Raw genomic sequence first — 17,833 nt, 5'->3', positions numbered from 1 at the left:
AATGGAATGACCTCTGGAAATCTAGTGGACACATCCAGTATTGTTAACAATTACTGATTGCCACATTTTATTTTAGGTAGGAGTCCTACGCAATCAATTAAGGCTCTTGGAATAAGTTCCTCAAATGCAGGAATAGGTATTAAAGGCATGGGTTTTATTACTGCCTGTAACCTGACATGCATATCATGTCTGGCAAAATTCAACTACATCCTTGTGCAGTCCTGGCCAGTAAAAATGTTTCTGTATTTTAGCTTGAGTTTTTCTTACCCCTAAATGACCTCCTACTGGTAGTTCATGTGCTACCCACAATACCTCCTTTCTATAAACCCCTGGCAATACGACTTGATGAACATCTGCCCATTTTTCATCTGCCTGAATATGTGATGGTCTCGATTTCCTCATTAAGACATAATTTTTAAGGTAGTAGCACTCAGGGATACATTCGAATTCTCCCTCTTTATGCTTTTTGATAGAATTGCTTTCATTTTTCATCTTTCTGCTATGACTCAGTTAATTTCTATGAGCTAAAGAGGTGTACTTTGTCATCCATCTGCTCCTGGTTTGTCTCAACAATTTGATCAAATAGGGTCTCTGATAACTCTACTTCAACTTTCTCATCTGTACTCTTTGATCTCTTTTGTTTCAACTGGTGATTTTGTGACCTCATTACCACACAGTCAGGAAAAATCCGATGATATGCTTCCTGTAATACCTTAGTTGCCTGATTATCCACTGGCTTTTCAACCACAGTAGCCAGCATTCCTACCTGTGAACCAGCTACATCATTAGCAAAGACAAATTGTATTCCTGGAGCTGAGAGTTTGTCCAGTATTCCTACCACAAATTCTCCACTCTTCACTGGACACTCCAATCTCTTTTTGCATAATTGAGTACTTCTTGTTTCACTGTGAATTCCCGTTACTAGTACCTTTTCTGACAATATTCCTTCAGAAGTACATATTTCCTTATCTTTCAACATGAAAAAGTTTAGAGGAACCTGTATCTCTTAATACTGTAATCTCTTTACCTGCTGCTCCTGGCCTATGTGAGTAAACTTCATCTTCACAAGTATATGGTTTCAGAAGATCTGGCACTTCCTCCTTAACCAACTTCGAACCAGCTTATACATTCTGATGTAGCTTTTTAGCCTGCACTGTGCTTTCTGTTATCACTCCAACAAAAATTCACTAGTTTAACCTGTTTTCCTACATCTGGCTTCCCAGTGCTTTTTCTAACCCATCAACTCTGTGGGTTCATGTGGCCTACTTTATTGAGTGAAATCACCAGAGCTTTTTAACTTCTTTCTGCTTCAAAGGTTTCCTTTTTTCCCTGTGGTAAGTTATCCTTATGATCTTCACTTAGATCTACTTTGCCGTTACCATGTAAGAAATTCTATTTTCTTCAATTTTTAATCCCTCATTGATTGAAATTGATGTTGGAAGCCAAACTTTGATTTATGGACCAACTCATAATCATCAGCCATTTCAGCTGCTAATCTTGCCATTTTAACTCTCTGCTCTTCGACATGAGTTCTCACTACTCCAGGAAGTGAATTTTTGAACGTCTCCAAAATAACCTCTCTAAGACCATCATAGGTTTGTTCTATTTTTGATGCCCTTATCCACCTGTCAAGATTACTTTGTGTGGTCCTTTCAAACTCAATATAGGTTTGACCAGAGTCCCTCCTTAGATTCCTGGAATGCTGTCTGTAGGCTTCTGGCACAAACTCATATGCACTTAAAATAGCTTTCTTCATCTCCTCATATGCCCCAGATATCTCCTCTGATTGTGATGCAAATACCTCACTAGCTCTACCTACAAGCTTTGTTTGGATCAACAAAACCACATGGTCTCTGGCCACTTCAATTGTTTAGCCACCTTGTCAAATGAGATGAAAAAGGATTCTACATCATTCTCTTTGCTTAAACTTAATGCTTGAATATATTTAAACAGATTCCCACCAGGCCTTTGATGGCCATGGGTTTGCTCAACCTCACTCTCTTCCTCACTCAGATTACCTTCAGCCTTCAACTCCATCCTTTTAAGCTGACTTTCCTGTTTAAGTGCCATTTTATGAAGTTCAAACTTCTTCTCTTTTCTCCTTTCCTTTCTTTCCTTTTCTCTTCCTTCTCTCTCCTTTTCTTTTTGTTCTGCTAAAACAATTCTGTCTTTTTGTTTTGTTCTGCTAGGGCCTTCCATTCTTTTTCTCTTCCCTCAGTTTTTAATCATAATTTAATCATAATTCAAAAAGTTTCATTTCTTTTTCACTTTCTTTTTCTTTTGCCTCTAAATCAATCTGCCTTCTTTTCAATTGAATTTAAGCCATCTCCAAAAATTCCAATGTCTTGTCTGGCAAATTTAAATACTGAGCTATTTCTGTAATTATCTCTCCTTTTCTTATGGATGAAGGTAACTCCAACTCCAGCTTACATCCGAAACATTGACTTCTGCACCTCCTGATGCTGCCTGGTTTGCTGTGTTCTTCCGCCCTCCTACCTGTCTACCTTGGATTCCAGCACCTGCAGGTTTCTTTTTGTCTCTGACTGCCAATTCCAGCAGCTTTGCCTTGTTTGGTTTTTATAAAACCTCCAAAGTCACTTCTTCTACCCCCAGAAAACTCTTTGTGACTGGAAGAGCCACTACCACATCAAGCACTATTTAAACCAACCAAATTCAACATCCAGAACAAAAGATACTAACACCTACAACTTGCTGCCTTTGAGTCCAGCAACCTAATCCCAAATCGGAACAATAGAACAAATCCCGCAAAGAGCCCCTAGTCTGTTATGGACCAGGATACACCCCCTCAAAACATTCTAAGAAGGTAATCCAGAACCTAACTTTTCCCATTGTTTTAAGCAGGTGTAAGTGGATATTCCAGGAGTGATGCAGCGAGTCAAATCACTCAGTTGTAAACAAAACAAAATTTATTTTACAAACAAAAGAAAAGCAAATTTTGAATAACATAACTATTTGAAAACCTAACTGACATGAAAATGCAACTTAACAAAGAGCTGTTCTGCTTTCCTGAAATATCCCATAAACACACCCCTTGACAAAAAGGTAAATTCAAACACAAGTTCTTACAGGAAAGAGATGTCAGAGAGAGAGAGAGAGAGAGGATCAGCATTGAGCTCTTTCATTGGGTCCCCAGCTAAAAACTGGAATAAACCCTGAAGTGGGTGAACTGACAACACTCCTTTCATTGTACAAGTATTTAAAAAAAAACTGGAAGCCTTTCCTGCTTGTTGACTTAGGCAGCACCTGTTAGCCATTACTAAAGTAGCCAGTTCAGACATTTTGGCACTTCTGCCTTTAGGGACCCGTCTCAACAAAAAAAAACAAGGACAGAATAACCTTATTAAGGGAGTTGTATTGTCACACATTGTAAGGGTGTGTTCTCTCACCCATCTCTTATGAGCCAGCAATTCAAATACACATCTCAGCATTAATTAGAATGCCAACAATAACATTTTAAATAGATTTTTCACTGTTTAGAGTCATAAATATGTACCTAAAAGATAGAAGCAGGAATAGATTATTCAATCTATCAAGCCTGCTCGGCCATTTGATAAGTTCATGGCTGATCTGATTTTGACCTTTACTTTCCTTTCTATTGCCTTATCCTTTAATTCTCTTGTCAATAAGAACCTCTCTCACTCAGCCTTGAAAATATTCAATGATCCTGCTCCTACCACTCTCTGGGGATCAGAATTTCACAGACCAATAGCATTGTGAGAGAAAAAGATTCTCTTCATTTCCAAAGAGAGATTTTTTAAAACTGAATTTTCTACTCACTCCCTCAAGGGTGCAACTTAGCAAAGAGCTGTTCTGATTTCCTGTAACATTCTCATAAACACACCCCTTGCCAAAAAGGTAAATTCAAACACAGGTTCTTACAGGAGAGAGATGTCAGAGAGAAAGAGAGAGGGAGGATCAGCATGAGGCAGTATCACCCTGTCAAGTCTCTCCATGCTCCTACAAGGTCATTGCTAATTTTAAAAACTTCATACAGCCTCAACCTTCCCAAACTTTCCTTGTAAGACAACCCATTCATCCCATGAATCAGTTGGGTGAATCTTCTCAGCATTGCTTCTCATGCAGTTATGTATTTTCAGAAATAAGGAGACCAAACTGTCCACAGTACTCTAGATGTGGTCTCTCCAATGAGAACTGCAGAAAAACCTTTTTACTTATATATCCAATTCCCCTTGCAATAAATGACAACATTCTATTTGCCTTACTAATCACTTGCTGTATCTGCACATTTTATTTTGTAATTAATGTTTCAGGGCACTCCAATCCCTCTGTCACTTTGCAATTATTCTTCAGTAAAATAGTATGCTGCTTTTTTATTCTTCCCATTCAAAGTGAACAAGTTCATATTTTCTCATATTACACTTAATCTGCAAATGTTTTGCCAACTTACTTAACTCACAATATACCTTTGCAGATGTGTTATGTTCTCCTCATGAGCTACACTCTTATCTATCTTTTTGTGATTGGCAAACTTAACGACCACAAATTTGGTGCCTTTATTTAAGTACTTTACAGAAATTGCAAAAGTTAATGTCTCAGCACTAACACCTATGCTACTTCTCTTGCTTCATTCTTGCCAACCTGAAAATGACCAACTTACCTCTATTCCTTGTTTTCTGTTAGCTAAACAATTTTCTATCCACGTGATTAGGTAAAAACAGGACTGCAGATGCTTGAAATCAGAGTCTAGATTAGAGTGGTGCTGGAAAAGCACAGCAGGTCAGGTAGCATCCGAGGAGCAGGAAAATCGACGTTGCAGGCAATCTATTCCTGATGAAGGGCTTTTGCCCGAAGTGTCGATTTTCCTGCTCCTCGGATGCTGCCTGACCTGCTGTGGTTTGCCAGCATCACTCTAATCTATCCATGTGGTTATGCTACCCCCTATGCAATGAGGTCTTATTTTTAAGGAAGTCTTTCAATGTGATGCATTGTCAAATGCCTTCTGGAAATTGCAGTGCTCCACATGTACAGTTCCCACAGAAAAACAGGAATTTCCTTCCACAAACCATGTTGATCCTACCTGATTGCATCAAGATTCTCAAAGTGTCGTGCCATAATCTCTTCAGTAATATATTGTGGCATTTCCCCCCATAGATTACATGCTACCTGGCCTATAGTATTCTGCTTTAGCTCTCCACCCTTTGTTGAAAGGTTTTATATTCAATATTTTCCAACCTGTCGGGACTTTTCCAGAGTCTAGAGAATTTTGGACAATTAAACCAAAGCATCTACTATCTTAGCAGCCGTGTTTTTAATGACTGGCGCGTGACAGTGTCATGTTTAATGATTGCCATTATTTTCCACCTCTTCCTCCACTTGGCCATGCATTTTGAAGGCCTGCAGTCCTTACTGTCTCCTACTTCTTGAAAGCATGAATTAATCATTATGTTTGAATTGTTGGCATACTCGAAGTTGGAAGGTTTGACAGAGAGGGATCTCCAAGCATTGAAACTCCAAGAGGAGAAAACCCTGAACTTGTAACCAACTTAACCAATTTCCACACCCAGTCAGAGACAGCAGGAAGCCCCGATAGAACAGAACAGCAACTGGTCAGAACAGCCTGCCAATCCATCTTGACAGAAAAGCCTGACAAAAACAGGACCCAAAAACATAATAAAAACAAAGATGGACTGACATTGCTACAAACCGACAGAAACATGTGAAAAGCAGTGGCAGGAATGGCCTAGGGAATCAGTTCTTTCAAAGAAAAAAAAAAGTTGTCTTTAACTTAAACGTAGAAAGAGAGGAAACTGAAGCAAGAGAAGGAGAATAGTGAGTGCATTCCAAACCTATAATTATAGTGGAAAGATATTAGGAATGTGAGTGGTTCCCTTGAACTGTGAAGCTCTTTCTATAGCACTGCTGTGAGTACAGATTTCAGAATATGCATTTTATGGTGTTCCAACGGGTGACAGGTGACAGGCTGCTCCATAATGCCAAAAGGGAGAGAAAATACATTCAATCCCAGCTTTCGAAAGGAAACTAGATAAAGCTTTGAAGAGAAAGAAATTACGGGGAAGAGCTTGTGAGTGGGACTCATTGAATTGCTTTTTGAAGGACCTGACCAGACGTCCTCCTTTGATTTTGCATTGTGATTCTATTTGATTATAGATGGTGAGGAATTTAGCTTTGAGTGTTCTCACAAATTTCTTTCTCTGCATTACTGTGTGTTGATACAATTAAGTACAACTTACTTATGAAAAGCTGGTATTTAGCAATGACATGAATAAACACTGACCACAAAATTCTTTGACTAATTTAGCAAAGGCATCAACCTATTGTTTTGACTATGGTGAAAGGAATGCAGTAATAATCAAATCCAAACACTCCACTAGTGGCATCATTAGTGTAAACATGTTGATTCAATTACCAAAATGGCCAATTCCATTCTTTTGTTTTACTAAAGAAATGACAAGCTGGCTTCTTTAATGAACCAAAAAAATATATTCTGAACACAACTTAGTATTAGAACAATTGGCAAGTAATGATTAACACCTAACTTATGATCCAGAATCAAAACTATATCCCTCTAATCTCACACACACTCACAATATAAAAAAAACAAGTCTCTGTAGAAATATGTCTTTTGATTTTAAAAATGACAAAAGGCAAAACCTATGAGATGCTCTGCTGGTATACTTTTTACGTATATGATTTCTTAATATTATCACTTATGATAAAATATTTCCCCACATTTGCTGTTCATTCTCAGGAAAATATATATCTAAACATCTAAATTTGTCCAGAAGTCTAAATAATAACCCTCAAAATTTAGTTAGTTTGATAGTTTACTTTGACTTAAAATTACTATTCATGGAACCATACGCAAATTTGTATTTTACTCTGAGATTGTTGTATTTTTCTAGTGTCCTCTAGTGGTGCATTATTATACCTTCACGAAATGTCGGCTCAAGAATCACATGATGAGTTAGGAAGCTAGTGTGTTTTATCACTTGGGTTTCAGAGTCTGTTAAATTTTACAGCTCTCTATCTTAGATTAATTAAAAAGAATTGTCAAGCAAAGCAAAAATCATTTCATATTTTCATGATATTTTTCATAACATTTGACTATTTTAATGGTGTTCAATGAAGCTGTTTATATCGTGCAATGCCCATCAATCTTAAAGGAAGTCTGTTGATAAGTTGAATATGAGACTCAGATATCTGAGCATATAATGCCTCTATCAAAACTCACCCTGTTCCATCACTGTCTGGTAAATGTTTTGAAGCAGTAAGGTGGCTATTTGAGATGAATATGTGATTTTGATATTTTTAAACATGTATTATATGTGATAACCTTTGGTCTGAGCATGAGGTGAGCAATGCAAAGGTCACAGAGAGGACAATGTCATATATGTTGTTATTGTGGGTTTAAATAAAGACTATTAATCTGTATTAGCTAACATTGAAGTCTTGGATTTTGGGTTAACAGAGGAAAAGTTAAAGTGACCTGAGACAGTACAAACCAAAGTCTCTTGCTTTGAAAGTATCTGGATTCACAGGATCATACAAAGGATTGTCTGGGACTGTCTAGCAAATTATCGAAGAGGTAATTATCTGAACATTAAAATTCATTATGCGGAATGTATTCACAACATGACCTTCCAATGTATCTGGGGAATGAGACTTCTCAATTACAGGTATTGTTGAAACAAAGACTTAAGTCTGAAAATGGTCATGCAAAGCAGAGGATTGAATCCCATCCAGCTATGACAAAGAACCATAGGTGTATTCTGAGAATGGGCTGTCAAAAATCTTGGCGAAAAATAGGTTGTCCCCATTGTGGACCAATAGCCAGTTTTGAAACACCAATACTTTGAGTACAAAGACATTGTAGTTTTGTGGCTTTTGTTATGGTAAACAACATCTTAAAAATTGAATAATTTTGTTTTTATTCATTTGTGCAATGTAGATGTCACTTGTTGGACCAGCATTTAATACCTATCCCTATTTTCCCTTGAGAATATCCAGGAAATTGCTGTACCCTCAATAATGAGGTAGCAGAAGGACAAGAAAAACCCATTAAACCTTATTCGTATAGTCGAGGGATGACCATATAGGTGCCTTGCAAATGTTGCCTATGATAGACAAAGATGTTATCTTTAGGCTTTAATCAGTTTAGGAAGACTTAAACTAACTTAGCAAGGGAACCAGAAGCAGAAAGTGATATTATAGAAGAAAAACAAGATTATCAAAGAGCTGTGAGACAGATAGTACTAAAATAAGAGCTGAAAATGTGTTGCTGGAAAAGCGCAGCAGGTCAGGCAGCATCCAGGGAACAGGAGAATCGACGTTTCGGGCATAAGCCCTTCTTCAGGAATGCCCGAAATGTCGATTCTCCTGTTCCCTTGATGCTGCCTGACCTGCTGCGCTTTTCCAGCAACACATTTTCAGCTCTGATCTCCAGCATCTGCAGACCTCACTTTCTCCTCAGTACTAAAATAAGACAGAGTAAAGTGTTAGATGAGTCCAAGTAAGCAGGCATTAGCCTGTTTGGATCAGAGTGCTGGCTGCAGGTTGATGAGATAACTGACTATTCCACCATATGGAAGCTCTTCTGTGGTGATGCAGTGGTGGTAGAGACAGCATTGTCAAAGGAATTTACTCTCTTCTCAGCAAAGAACATGAGCCGAAATGGTCGTGTCGCTTGCCCCATGTCAGTATTCAGGACATCTGCTCAGGGCTGGAGAGCAACTTGTAGTGAAAGGGTCAGGGTCCAATCGATGTGGTCGATGTTGATACCAACAACATAAGCCAGACAAAGAAATTGGTTCTGCATTGTTAGTATGAGGACCTAGGCACCAAAACAAGCAGCAGAATTTCAAAAGTCATTATCCCTGGATTAACATCTCTGCCACATGAAAATTGGCATAGGGCAAATCAGATTGATTAGATGAATGCATTGTTCAAAGACTGGTGTGAGAGAAGGGCGTTCTGGTTTACAAAGTGTGGCATTAGTATTGATCTTTATGTCATAACTGTCTACAGGAATAGTGCCAGAAGAAGGGAGGATAGCAAATGTTGTCCCCTTGTTCAAGGTGGGAGTACAAACCCTGGTAATTATAGACCAGTGAGCCTTACTTCGGTTGTGGGTAAAGTGTTGGAAAAGGTTATAAGAGATAGGATTTATAATCATCTGAGAGAGGAATAAGTTAATTAGGGATACTCAACATGGTTTTGTAAAGGGTAGATCATACCTCACAAACCTTACTGAGTTCCTTGAGATGGTGACCAAACAGGTGGGTGAGAATAAAGCAGTTGATGTGGTGTATATGGGTTTCAGTCAGGCATTTGATAAGATTCCCCATGGTAGGCTATTGCACAAAATATGGAGGCATGGGATTGAGTGTGATTTAGCAGTTTGGATCAGAAATTGGTTAGCTGAAAGAAGACAGAGGGTGGTGGTTAATGGGAAATGTTCATCCTGGGGTTCAGTTACTAGCGGTGTACTGCAAGGATCTGTTTTGAGTCATTTTTATAAATGACTTAGATGAGGGTGTAGAAGGATGATTAGTAAAATTACGGTGACACTAAGATCAGTGGAGTTGTGGATAGTGGCTGAAGGTTGTTGCAGGTTACAGAGGGACATAGATAAGTTGCAGAGCTGGGCTGAGAAGTGGCAAATGGAGTTTAATGCGGAAAAGTATGAGATGATTCACTTTGGAAGGAGCAACAGGAATATAAAGTACTGGGCTAATGGCAGGATTCTGGGTAGTGTATATGAGCAGAGAGAACTCAGTGTCCATGTACATGGATCCCTGAAATTTGACACCCAGGTTGATAGGGTTGTTAAGAAGGCATACAGTGTGTTAGCTTTTATTGGTAGAGGGATTGAGTTTCAGAGCCACGAGGTCATGCTACAGCTGTATAAAACTCTGGCGCGGCCGCACTTGGAGTACTGCGTACAGTTTCTGGTTACACATTACAGGAAGGATGTGGAAGCTTTGGAAAGGCTTCGGAGGCGATTTACTAGGATGTTGCATGGTATGGAGGGACGGTGTTATGACGAAAGGCTGAGGGACTTGAGGCTGTTCTCGTTCGAGAGAAGAAGGTTGAGAGGTTAATTAGACATATACGATAATCAGAGGGTTAGGTAGGGTGGACAGTGAGAGGTGTTTTCCTTAGGTGGTGCTGGCTAGCATGAGGGGTCATAACTTTAAATTGAAGGGTGATAGATATAGGAGAGGTGTCAGAAGTAGTTTCTTTACTCAGAGTAGTAGGGGCATGGAATGCACTGTCTGTAACAGTAGTAGACTCGTCAACTTTAAGGACGTTTAAATGGTCATTGGATAAACATATGGATGAAAATGGAATAGTGTCAGAGATAGAGACTTCAGATTGGTTCCACAGGTCGGTGGAACACTGAGGGCTGAAGGACCTGTTCTGTGCTGTTACATTCTATGTTCTATTGGGGAAATTAGGGTCAGTACAATTGGGATGGTCTGTACCTGCATCATGCTAGGGCCAGTGCTCTTTCGAGCCACACAACAAGGAAATAGAGAAGATTTAAAATGAAGTGGCTGAGATAAAGGATTAAGTTTAGAAGACTTAGTGAATTAAGGAGAAATGGATAAAATGAAAAGTATTATTAAGGAAAATGGATAAACGTACTGGGCAGGAGGGTTGGAGAGTACAAATCTAATTGTAAATCATATGATAAGTCCAGTGGTTACAGAAGTAATAAAAAGATACAACAAAAGACTCTGAGCTGCATTTTATCAAACATCAGCTCATTGTTACTTACAGGGAATTTCACAGAGCGTTTTTCTTGGTGAGATGTAGTGAGTTATCTCACAGATCTTTCGGCATTTCACCTCATTATATAAGCACCACACCTCTGTGCCACCACATTTGTGCGATTGTGCCCTCACCAACAGTGGAGTTACTCACCACTTCTGAAACCTTCTGAGAGTCATGTCACTTACATCATATTTAAAGCCTAACTGTGCACCAGGTCAAACGGAGGGAATTGAGAAAAGACAACTTCTGAAGGCACATAGGTGACACAGCACCATAGAAATGATACAGCATCGAAAGAGGCCATTTGGCCCACCCTGTCCATGCCAACCCAAAAGACACCCAATGCCCTTCCTAATCCCATCTTCCTGCACACAGCCCATAGCCTTGCAGTTTACAGCACCTATGGTGCTGATCCAGAGATCTTCAAAGAGTTTAGGATCTCTGCCTCCACCACCAACTCAGGCAGTGAATTCAAGACATCACAACCCTACCTCCGCAACTCTGCATAAAAATATTTTTTCCACACATCTTCTCTTAGTCCTCTTAGTTTGAATCCATGACCCATGGTTTTTCTTTCAACTCTCTGTGAAGGGAAACATCTCAATCCTGTCGGCCCTTAGCCTTCTCTGTTCCAAGGAAAACCAGTGCAATCTCTCCAACCTCTTCAAGTAACTTCAATACTCCAGCCCCGGCAATGTTCTAATAAAACCTTCTCTTCATTCTCTCCAGATAAATTACATCCTTCCTTCAGGGTTGGAGCTACAGGGAGAGGCTGAATAGATTGGGGCTATTTTCCCTGGACATCGGAGGCTGAGGGGTGACTTTATAGAGGTTTTTAAATCATAAGGGTCATGGATAGGGGAAATAGACAAGGTATTTTCCTTGGGATGGGGGAATCCAGAACTAGTCGGTAGAGGATAAATTTAAAATGGACATAAGGGACAACTTTTTCAAGCAGAGGGTGGTGCATGTATGGAATGAGCTGCCAGAGGAAGTGGTGGAGGCTGGTACAATTGAAACAGTTAAAATGCATCTGGATGGGTATATGAATAGGAGGGGTTTAGAAGTATATGGGCCAAGTGCTGGCAAGTGGGACTAGATTAGATTGGGATATCTGGTCAGCATGGATGTGTTGGACCAAAGGGGCTTTTACCGTGCTGTACAACTCTGTGACTCTATGACTCTACACTATCCACTACACGGCCAATTTATGCATCATCTGCAAATTTCCCAATTGTGTCTCCCATATTCAAGTCCACAACATTAATATAGAAAACAAACTGCATCAGTCCCAACACTGACCCATGTGGATCACCATTTTAAACAGCTTTCCATTCACAAAGTCAGCTATTAACCATCAATCTTTGTTTCCTGCTACTAAGCCAATTTTGGATGTAATTTGACAAATTATCCTGTATCCCATGGGCTGTTACTTTTTTGACTAGTCTGCTATGTGGAACCTTTTCAAATGCCTTAAGAAAATCCATGTCAACACATCCACTGCTCTACCCTCATCAATTTTCCTTGTCACTTCCTCAAAGAATTCAATCAAATTTGTAAGGCATGATCTTCCTTTAAAAAAAGTCATGCTGCCTGACCCAGGCTAGTCTTTCTAAGTGACAATTTATCTAATCTCTCAGGATTGATTCTAACAATTTGCCTACCACTAAAATAAGTCTATCTGGCTGATAATTATGTAGTATTTCCTTTGTATTGTTTTTAAGCAATGGAACCACATTTGCATTTCTCCAATCCTCTGCCACCTCTCCTATGTCTAGTGAAGATTGTAAAATAATCCTCAGAGCATCTGTTCTTTCTTCTCTGACCTCTTTCAATATCCTAGGGAACAATCCATTTGGACCTGGTGACTATCAACTTTAAAGAATTGCAACAGGTGACACTACATTGCAAATAGAAGCACACAGTTTTAAATACATCATTGTCTCTCTGTAACTGTATCTGCAAGATGCAAAGGTTACCTTCAAAGCACCCAGACTATTGTTCCTTAACACTATATCGTGTTACATTCTTGTCTAAGGGGTGCTAATGTTTCCAAAACACCCAGCATAATACAACATTTTGATATTATTGAATGTGGGAGCATCATATGTTGGAGACAGTTCAAATAGAACAAAAGATTAGCTTTTATTGAACAGAAAATGTGAAAAAAAAACAAGAAACAAGCTTGTATTCGTTTCTGGGAATAAACAGTAACTTTGTGCCTTTCAGCAACAACAAATTTATGCTCAATTAATGATGACTACATAAAGATCACATTGATTGGAGCTGGGTGTCAATTAAGTCCTGTCTGGCTTATTGCATCTGATGATGTACAAATCTGTCATTTGAAGTAATGTTCCTCCTATGCAATTTGCCTACCACCGAAATAAGACGATCTGGCTGATAATTATGTGGTATTTCCTTTGTATTGTTTTTAAACAATTGAACCACATTTGCATTCCTCCATCTCCCTCTTTGGAAGACTGCAGCTGTTGTCAGTTCCTCAACATCTGTCTCACCCCCTCTTTGCCTGTTGTAGTTGTGCAGGATGTCATGCAAGTATCATGCAGCACACTGTCTGGGGTGTGCTGCAAGGCCCCCTCTCCCTTCGATCAAACCAAACATGAGAACCTTCATCTTCAAGAGACCAATCTGCTCCATTATGTCCCTGTGTGAATGGGCTGCATCATTTCTATACTTGTCCACAGTTAGGGGATTAATTAATAGTGTAATCGGTCACAGAGTGTAACCATTATCTTCCAATAACCATTCAACTAGTGCACCAATTCTTTGAAATGAAGCAGGAACACAAGACTTCTCAGGGATACAGGCATCATGGCAATTTCCAGTGTAATTGCCGGAGACTTTACAATGCCATGAGTATAGTTTATAGCATCTTGCATATGGGAAAAATCTGCCATGTTTGGAAAGTTTACAGTTCAGGCTGCAGCATGTACCCCTTCACACAGGAACAAGATAAAGTGGGGGTGTTCTGGCACAACTTGCATTGGAATTAGTCTTAACATCAGAGGTGGGATAACTATGAGATAGCTGAGAGTATCTGAGTTTGCACTTACTATGGTGGAGTAGAGCAGGTCATTAATCATCTCTTGTGACACTGCTGGCTATTTTCCTGCACCTTGGAGACAGAACTGACTTGTAGACTGAACTGACCAGGAGATTGGGCTCCTAGGACCTAGAGTTCTGGCCTCCTGCATGAGTCCTCTGGAAAAGGGGGACAACTAATTTATACTCAATTAATCACTGCATAAAGATCACATCGATTGAAATCGGATGTCAATTATGTCCAATCTGGCTTGTTGCACCTGACGATGTACATATCTGTCATTTGTAGTAATGTTCCTAGTAATGTTCCTCCTGTGCAATGTTTTCATCACCCTCTTCGGAAGACTGCAGCTGCTATCAGTGCATCAACTTCTATCTCGCCTCCAAGAGGTTCCTGTTGGAAAATAATGGTGCTATTTTCCCCTTCTCAGATATCTTCTGACTGAATGTTGATTGGCGAGAATGACAGTTTTGGAATGCCAGTGCTTGTCTGGGTCATTTAAATATGACATAATCACAGGGGAGACTGGTCTTCTGGTGGTATCCAGTGTGGCAACTTTTTTTCTGGGATATGAAAAGATAGGGCTAGAATTGGACGAGAGGGATGTCACACTGGTAGAGTAGGTACTTAACGAAGCTTGGAAAAATATAGCAAGAGATGTCATCAGACCTTGAGGTGAAACATCCTCCAAGAAACTTGACACAAATGAGATGTAGCAAAAAATTGTCAGATTCAGCCCCAAGTCTTCAAACATTTTTATAAAGTTTTAAATAAGTTATGTTAAGCAAGAGAGTGAAGGCTCAGCAGATATAGGCAGGAATGTGGATTTAAGATTAAGTCAGATCTGTCATGATATTATAGAATGGTGAAGTCAGCTCAAGCTCCTACTGATTTTCATGTGTTCATATTTTGACAGTAATTGATAGCGGATATAAAACACTTTAGGATGTACCGAAAATGTGATAATTATTTTGTTTTTCTTGAGTATCATTACTTTATTTTCTAGAATTAACAGTTATTTTTATTTACATTGTAAGATTTTCCTTTTAGCAAGTATATAGTTTCCAATTTTTCCAAAATATTATGTAAATCAGGTTATAAAACAGAAAACTATGACACAAGACATATTTTCATCAGCTTGAGAAATAAAATGTTTCCTGTTATTTCATCATAATCAATGACCTACTGAAAAATATTTAATTCTTAAGAATATGTATATTACAAAGCAGCTGTAAAAACAAGTTCTTACTCTTTAGCTGATTGTGAACAGTCAGTAAATTCTTATAGGTGAATCTAAAATGTGTTAATCCATCTAGGAAGTGAGCTTTTTTGTTTAAAACATTTAAATGACTAATCAGCCTCTGAAAGTACTCTTTGCTGCATTTGTCGTCTCCTCTATAATGGTTTAAGGGACAATAATTCATTGTTCCATTGCAGTTGAAAGGAGCCAGTCAAATGCATAATTTCTGTTCTCCCGTGTCATGCCATGCCATTCTTTGTTCCACCCTCCAATATGCACCATTTGGCGTTAATAACATGTTTACCCATCTTTACATGATTACTTCGGAGATCCAAAATAACTCAATTTTCCAAATGACTCTGAAAGAACAAATTACTAACAGGATTTGGCTTTTTGCATCTTTAACTTGAATGTGAACCAATTGAAATGATACATAAATCAAAGAGTGAATGCTGCTTCAAATAATAAGACTTTTAAAATTGTCGATACAAAAAAAGTTATGCCTTACAGGACCACAAACCCCCAAATCACTCTCTTATAGACTAGTTGCACAGTTCCACAATATACTGTTCTTTATTCATGCAGGGTAGGAATGTTATCTTACACCAATTTTCAGCTTTGAGTTTATGAATATCATCAACAAAACAATATTCTTTGAATCCTGACTCTTTCGGGTCATGAAAGTCATGTTGTTGTAGATTTGCAGAGTTTCTTTTTAACTGACCAATCAATAACACCCCAGTTCATAGAATGGCCAATTCATGGAAAGTGATGAGCTCTTTGGCTTTTTGAGCTATTCCCAAAGCTTTTCTGGTTCTAACTAGTTTGCTTAATGTCTCCAAGAACTCCTACATCTTTTTCCTGACCTCTTCCTAAGAATGATTTCTTTTTTTCTTTTTAGAAAATGTTCTGTGTGCCTTGTTTTGTCTCCGCTACTCCTTTGCTTCTGCATCCATGCTTTTCACCTCTAGCCCCTCTGCTTGTAGCTGTCTTTCAACTGTAATATCTTTCTGTGTCTAGGCACAGGGGGACTGTATCTTAACTTCCTTCCTGTTGATGTTCCTACCAGATTGTTTGCCAGTCCCATAGACCAATATTTCTTATTCTCCAAGAAAGATACAAATCATCCTTTAAAATTGATGCAAACTCTAAAATGTGCTTTCCAAACATGCATAAAAATAATTAGACACCACTGGAATTTTAAACAAGTTACACATTTTCTTTAATGTATCACTTCCAGGTCAAATGTCATCAAAGCATGTTTGTTTTTGCGTCTGTAACAATATCAGTAATTCTTTTTGAAACATCACACAAGAGAAGGCCATCTAACCTGTCATAAGGTCATTGAGGTGTATAGCACGGAAATAGATCCTTTGGTCCAACTCATTCATGCCTACCAGATATCCCAACCCAATCTAGTCCCACTTGCCAGTACCCAGCCCATATCCCTCCAAACCTTTCCTATTCATATACCCATACAGATGACTTTTAAATGTTGCAATTGTACCAGCCTCCACCAATTCCTCTAGCAGCTCATTCCATACATGCACCAACCTCTGTGTAAAAAAGTTGCCCTTTAGGTCTCTTTTATATCTTTCCCCTCTCACCCTAATCTATGCCCTCTAGTTCTGGACTCCCTCACCCCAAAGAAAATACCTTGTCTATTTCCCCTATCCATGCCTTTCATGATTTTATAAGCTCTAAAAGAATGAAACCGGAAAGCAACAACACCCCCAGATTCTATGGATTACCTAAAGTACATAAACCAGACATCCCACTCAGACCCATAGTATCACTGCCAGGGACACCATCATACAAACTGGCCAAAGAACTACAACAGAAACGGAAACACCTGGTCAGCGGATCCAAACACTCTATACAATCAACACAGGAATTCTTGGACATCATCAGAAATATACACATAGACAAAGAAGAAACCATGATATCATTCGACGTGACGGCACTGTTCACTTCGATTGACAAAACCCGAGCCAGAGAAACAATAGCCAACCTACTGGACATACAGAACAGAAAACAGGACGCTGAACCTATCAACAAAGACGGCATACTTAAACTACTGGACTTGTGCCTCACAACACACTTCACATTCAACAACCAGATATACGAACAAATCAACAGAACACCCATGGGATCACCAATCTCGGGACTCATAGCAGAGGCAGTTATGCAAAGGTTAGAACAAACAGTCCTACCACAAATTCAACCCAAACTCTGGGTCAGATATGTCGATGACATGTTTGTAAGCATTAAAAACACGGAAATAGAAAAAACACACCGGATCATCAACGCCACACTCACAGGAATCCGATTCACGAGAGAAGAAGAAAAGGAGAGCCAACTCCCATTCCTAGACGTGATGGTACAGAGAACACCGAACGGAGAATTCACGACAAGGGTATACAGGAAAGCCACACACACAGACCAAGTCCTAAACTATGAAAGTAACCACCCCAACACACACAAATGAAGCTGCATCAGGACACTATTCAAAAGGGCCACAACACACTGCAGTACACCAGAACTGCAAAAAGAAGAAGAGGAACACCTATACAAGGTATTCGCCAAAAATGGATACCCGCGCGACAGATGCCTAAGAGAAAGACCACGGAACGAGGACATACCACAACCAAAAGGACTAGCCACACTACCATACATCAGGAGCATCTCGGAACTGACAGCCAGACTACTGCAACCCCTAGGTCTCATAATGGCACACAAACCAACAG

The sequence above is a fragment of the Chiloscyllium plagiosum genome, unplaced genomic scaffold (genome assembly GCF_037043375.1).
Source record: "Chiloscyllium plagiosum isolate Xiang-an unplaced genomic scaffold, Cpla_swu_hap1 HiC_scaffold_13, whole genome shotgun sequence".
NCBI classification, from domain to species: Eukaryota; Metazoa; Chordata; class Chondrichthyes; order Orectolobiformes; family Hemiscylliidae; genus Chiloscyllium; species Chiloscyllium plagiosum.
Note: the sequence above shows the minus strand (reverse complement) of the source record.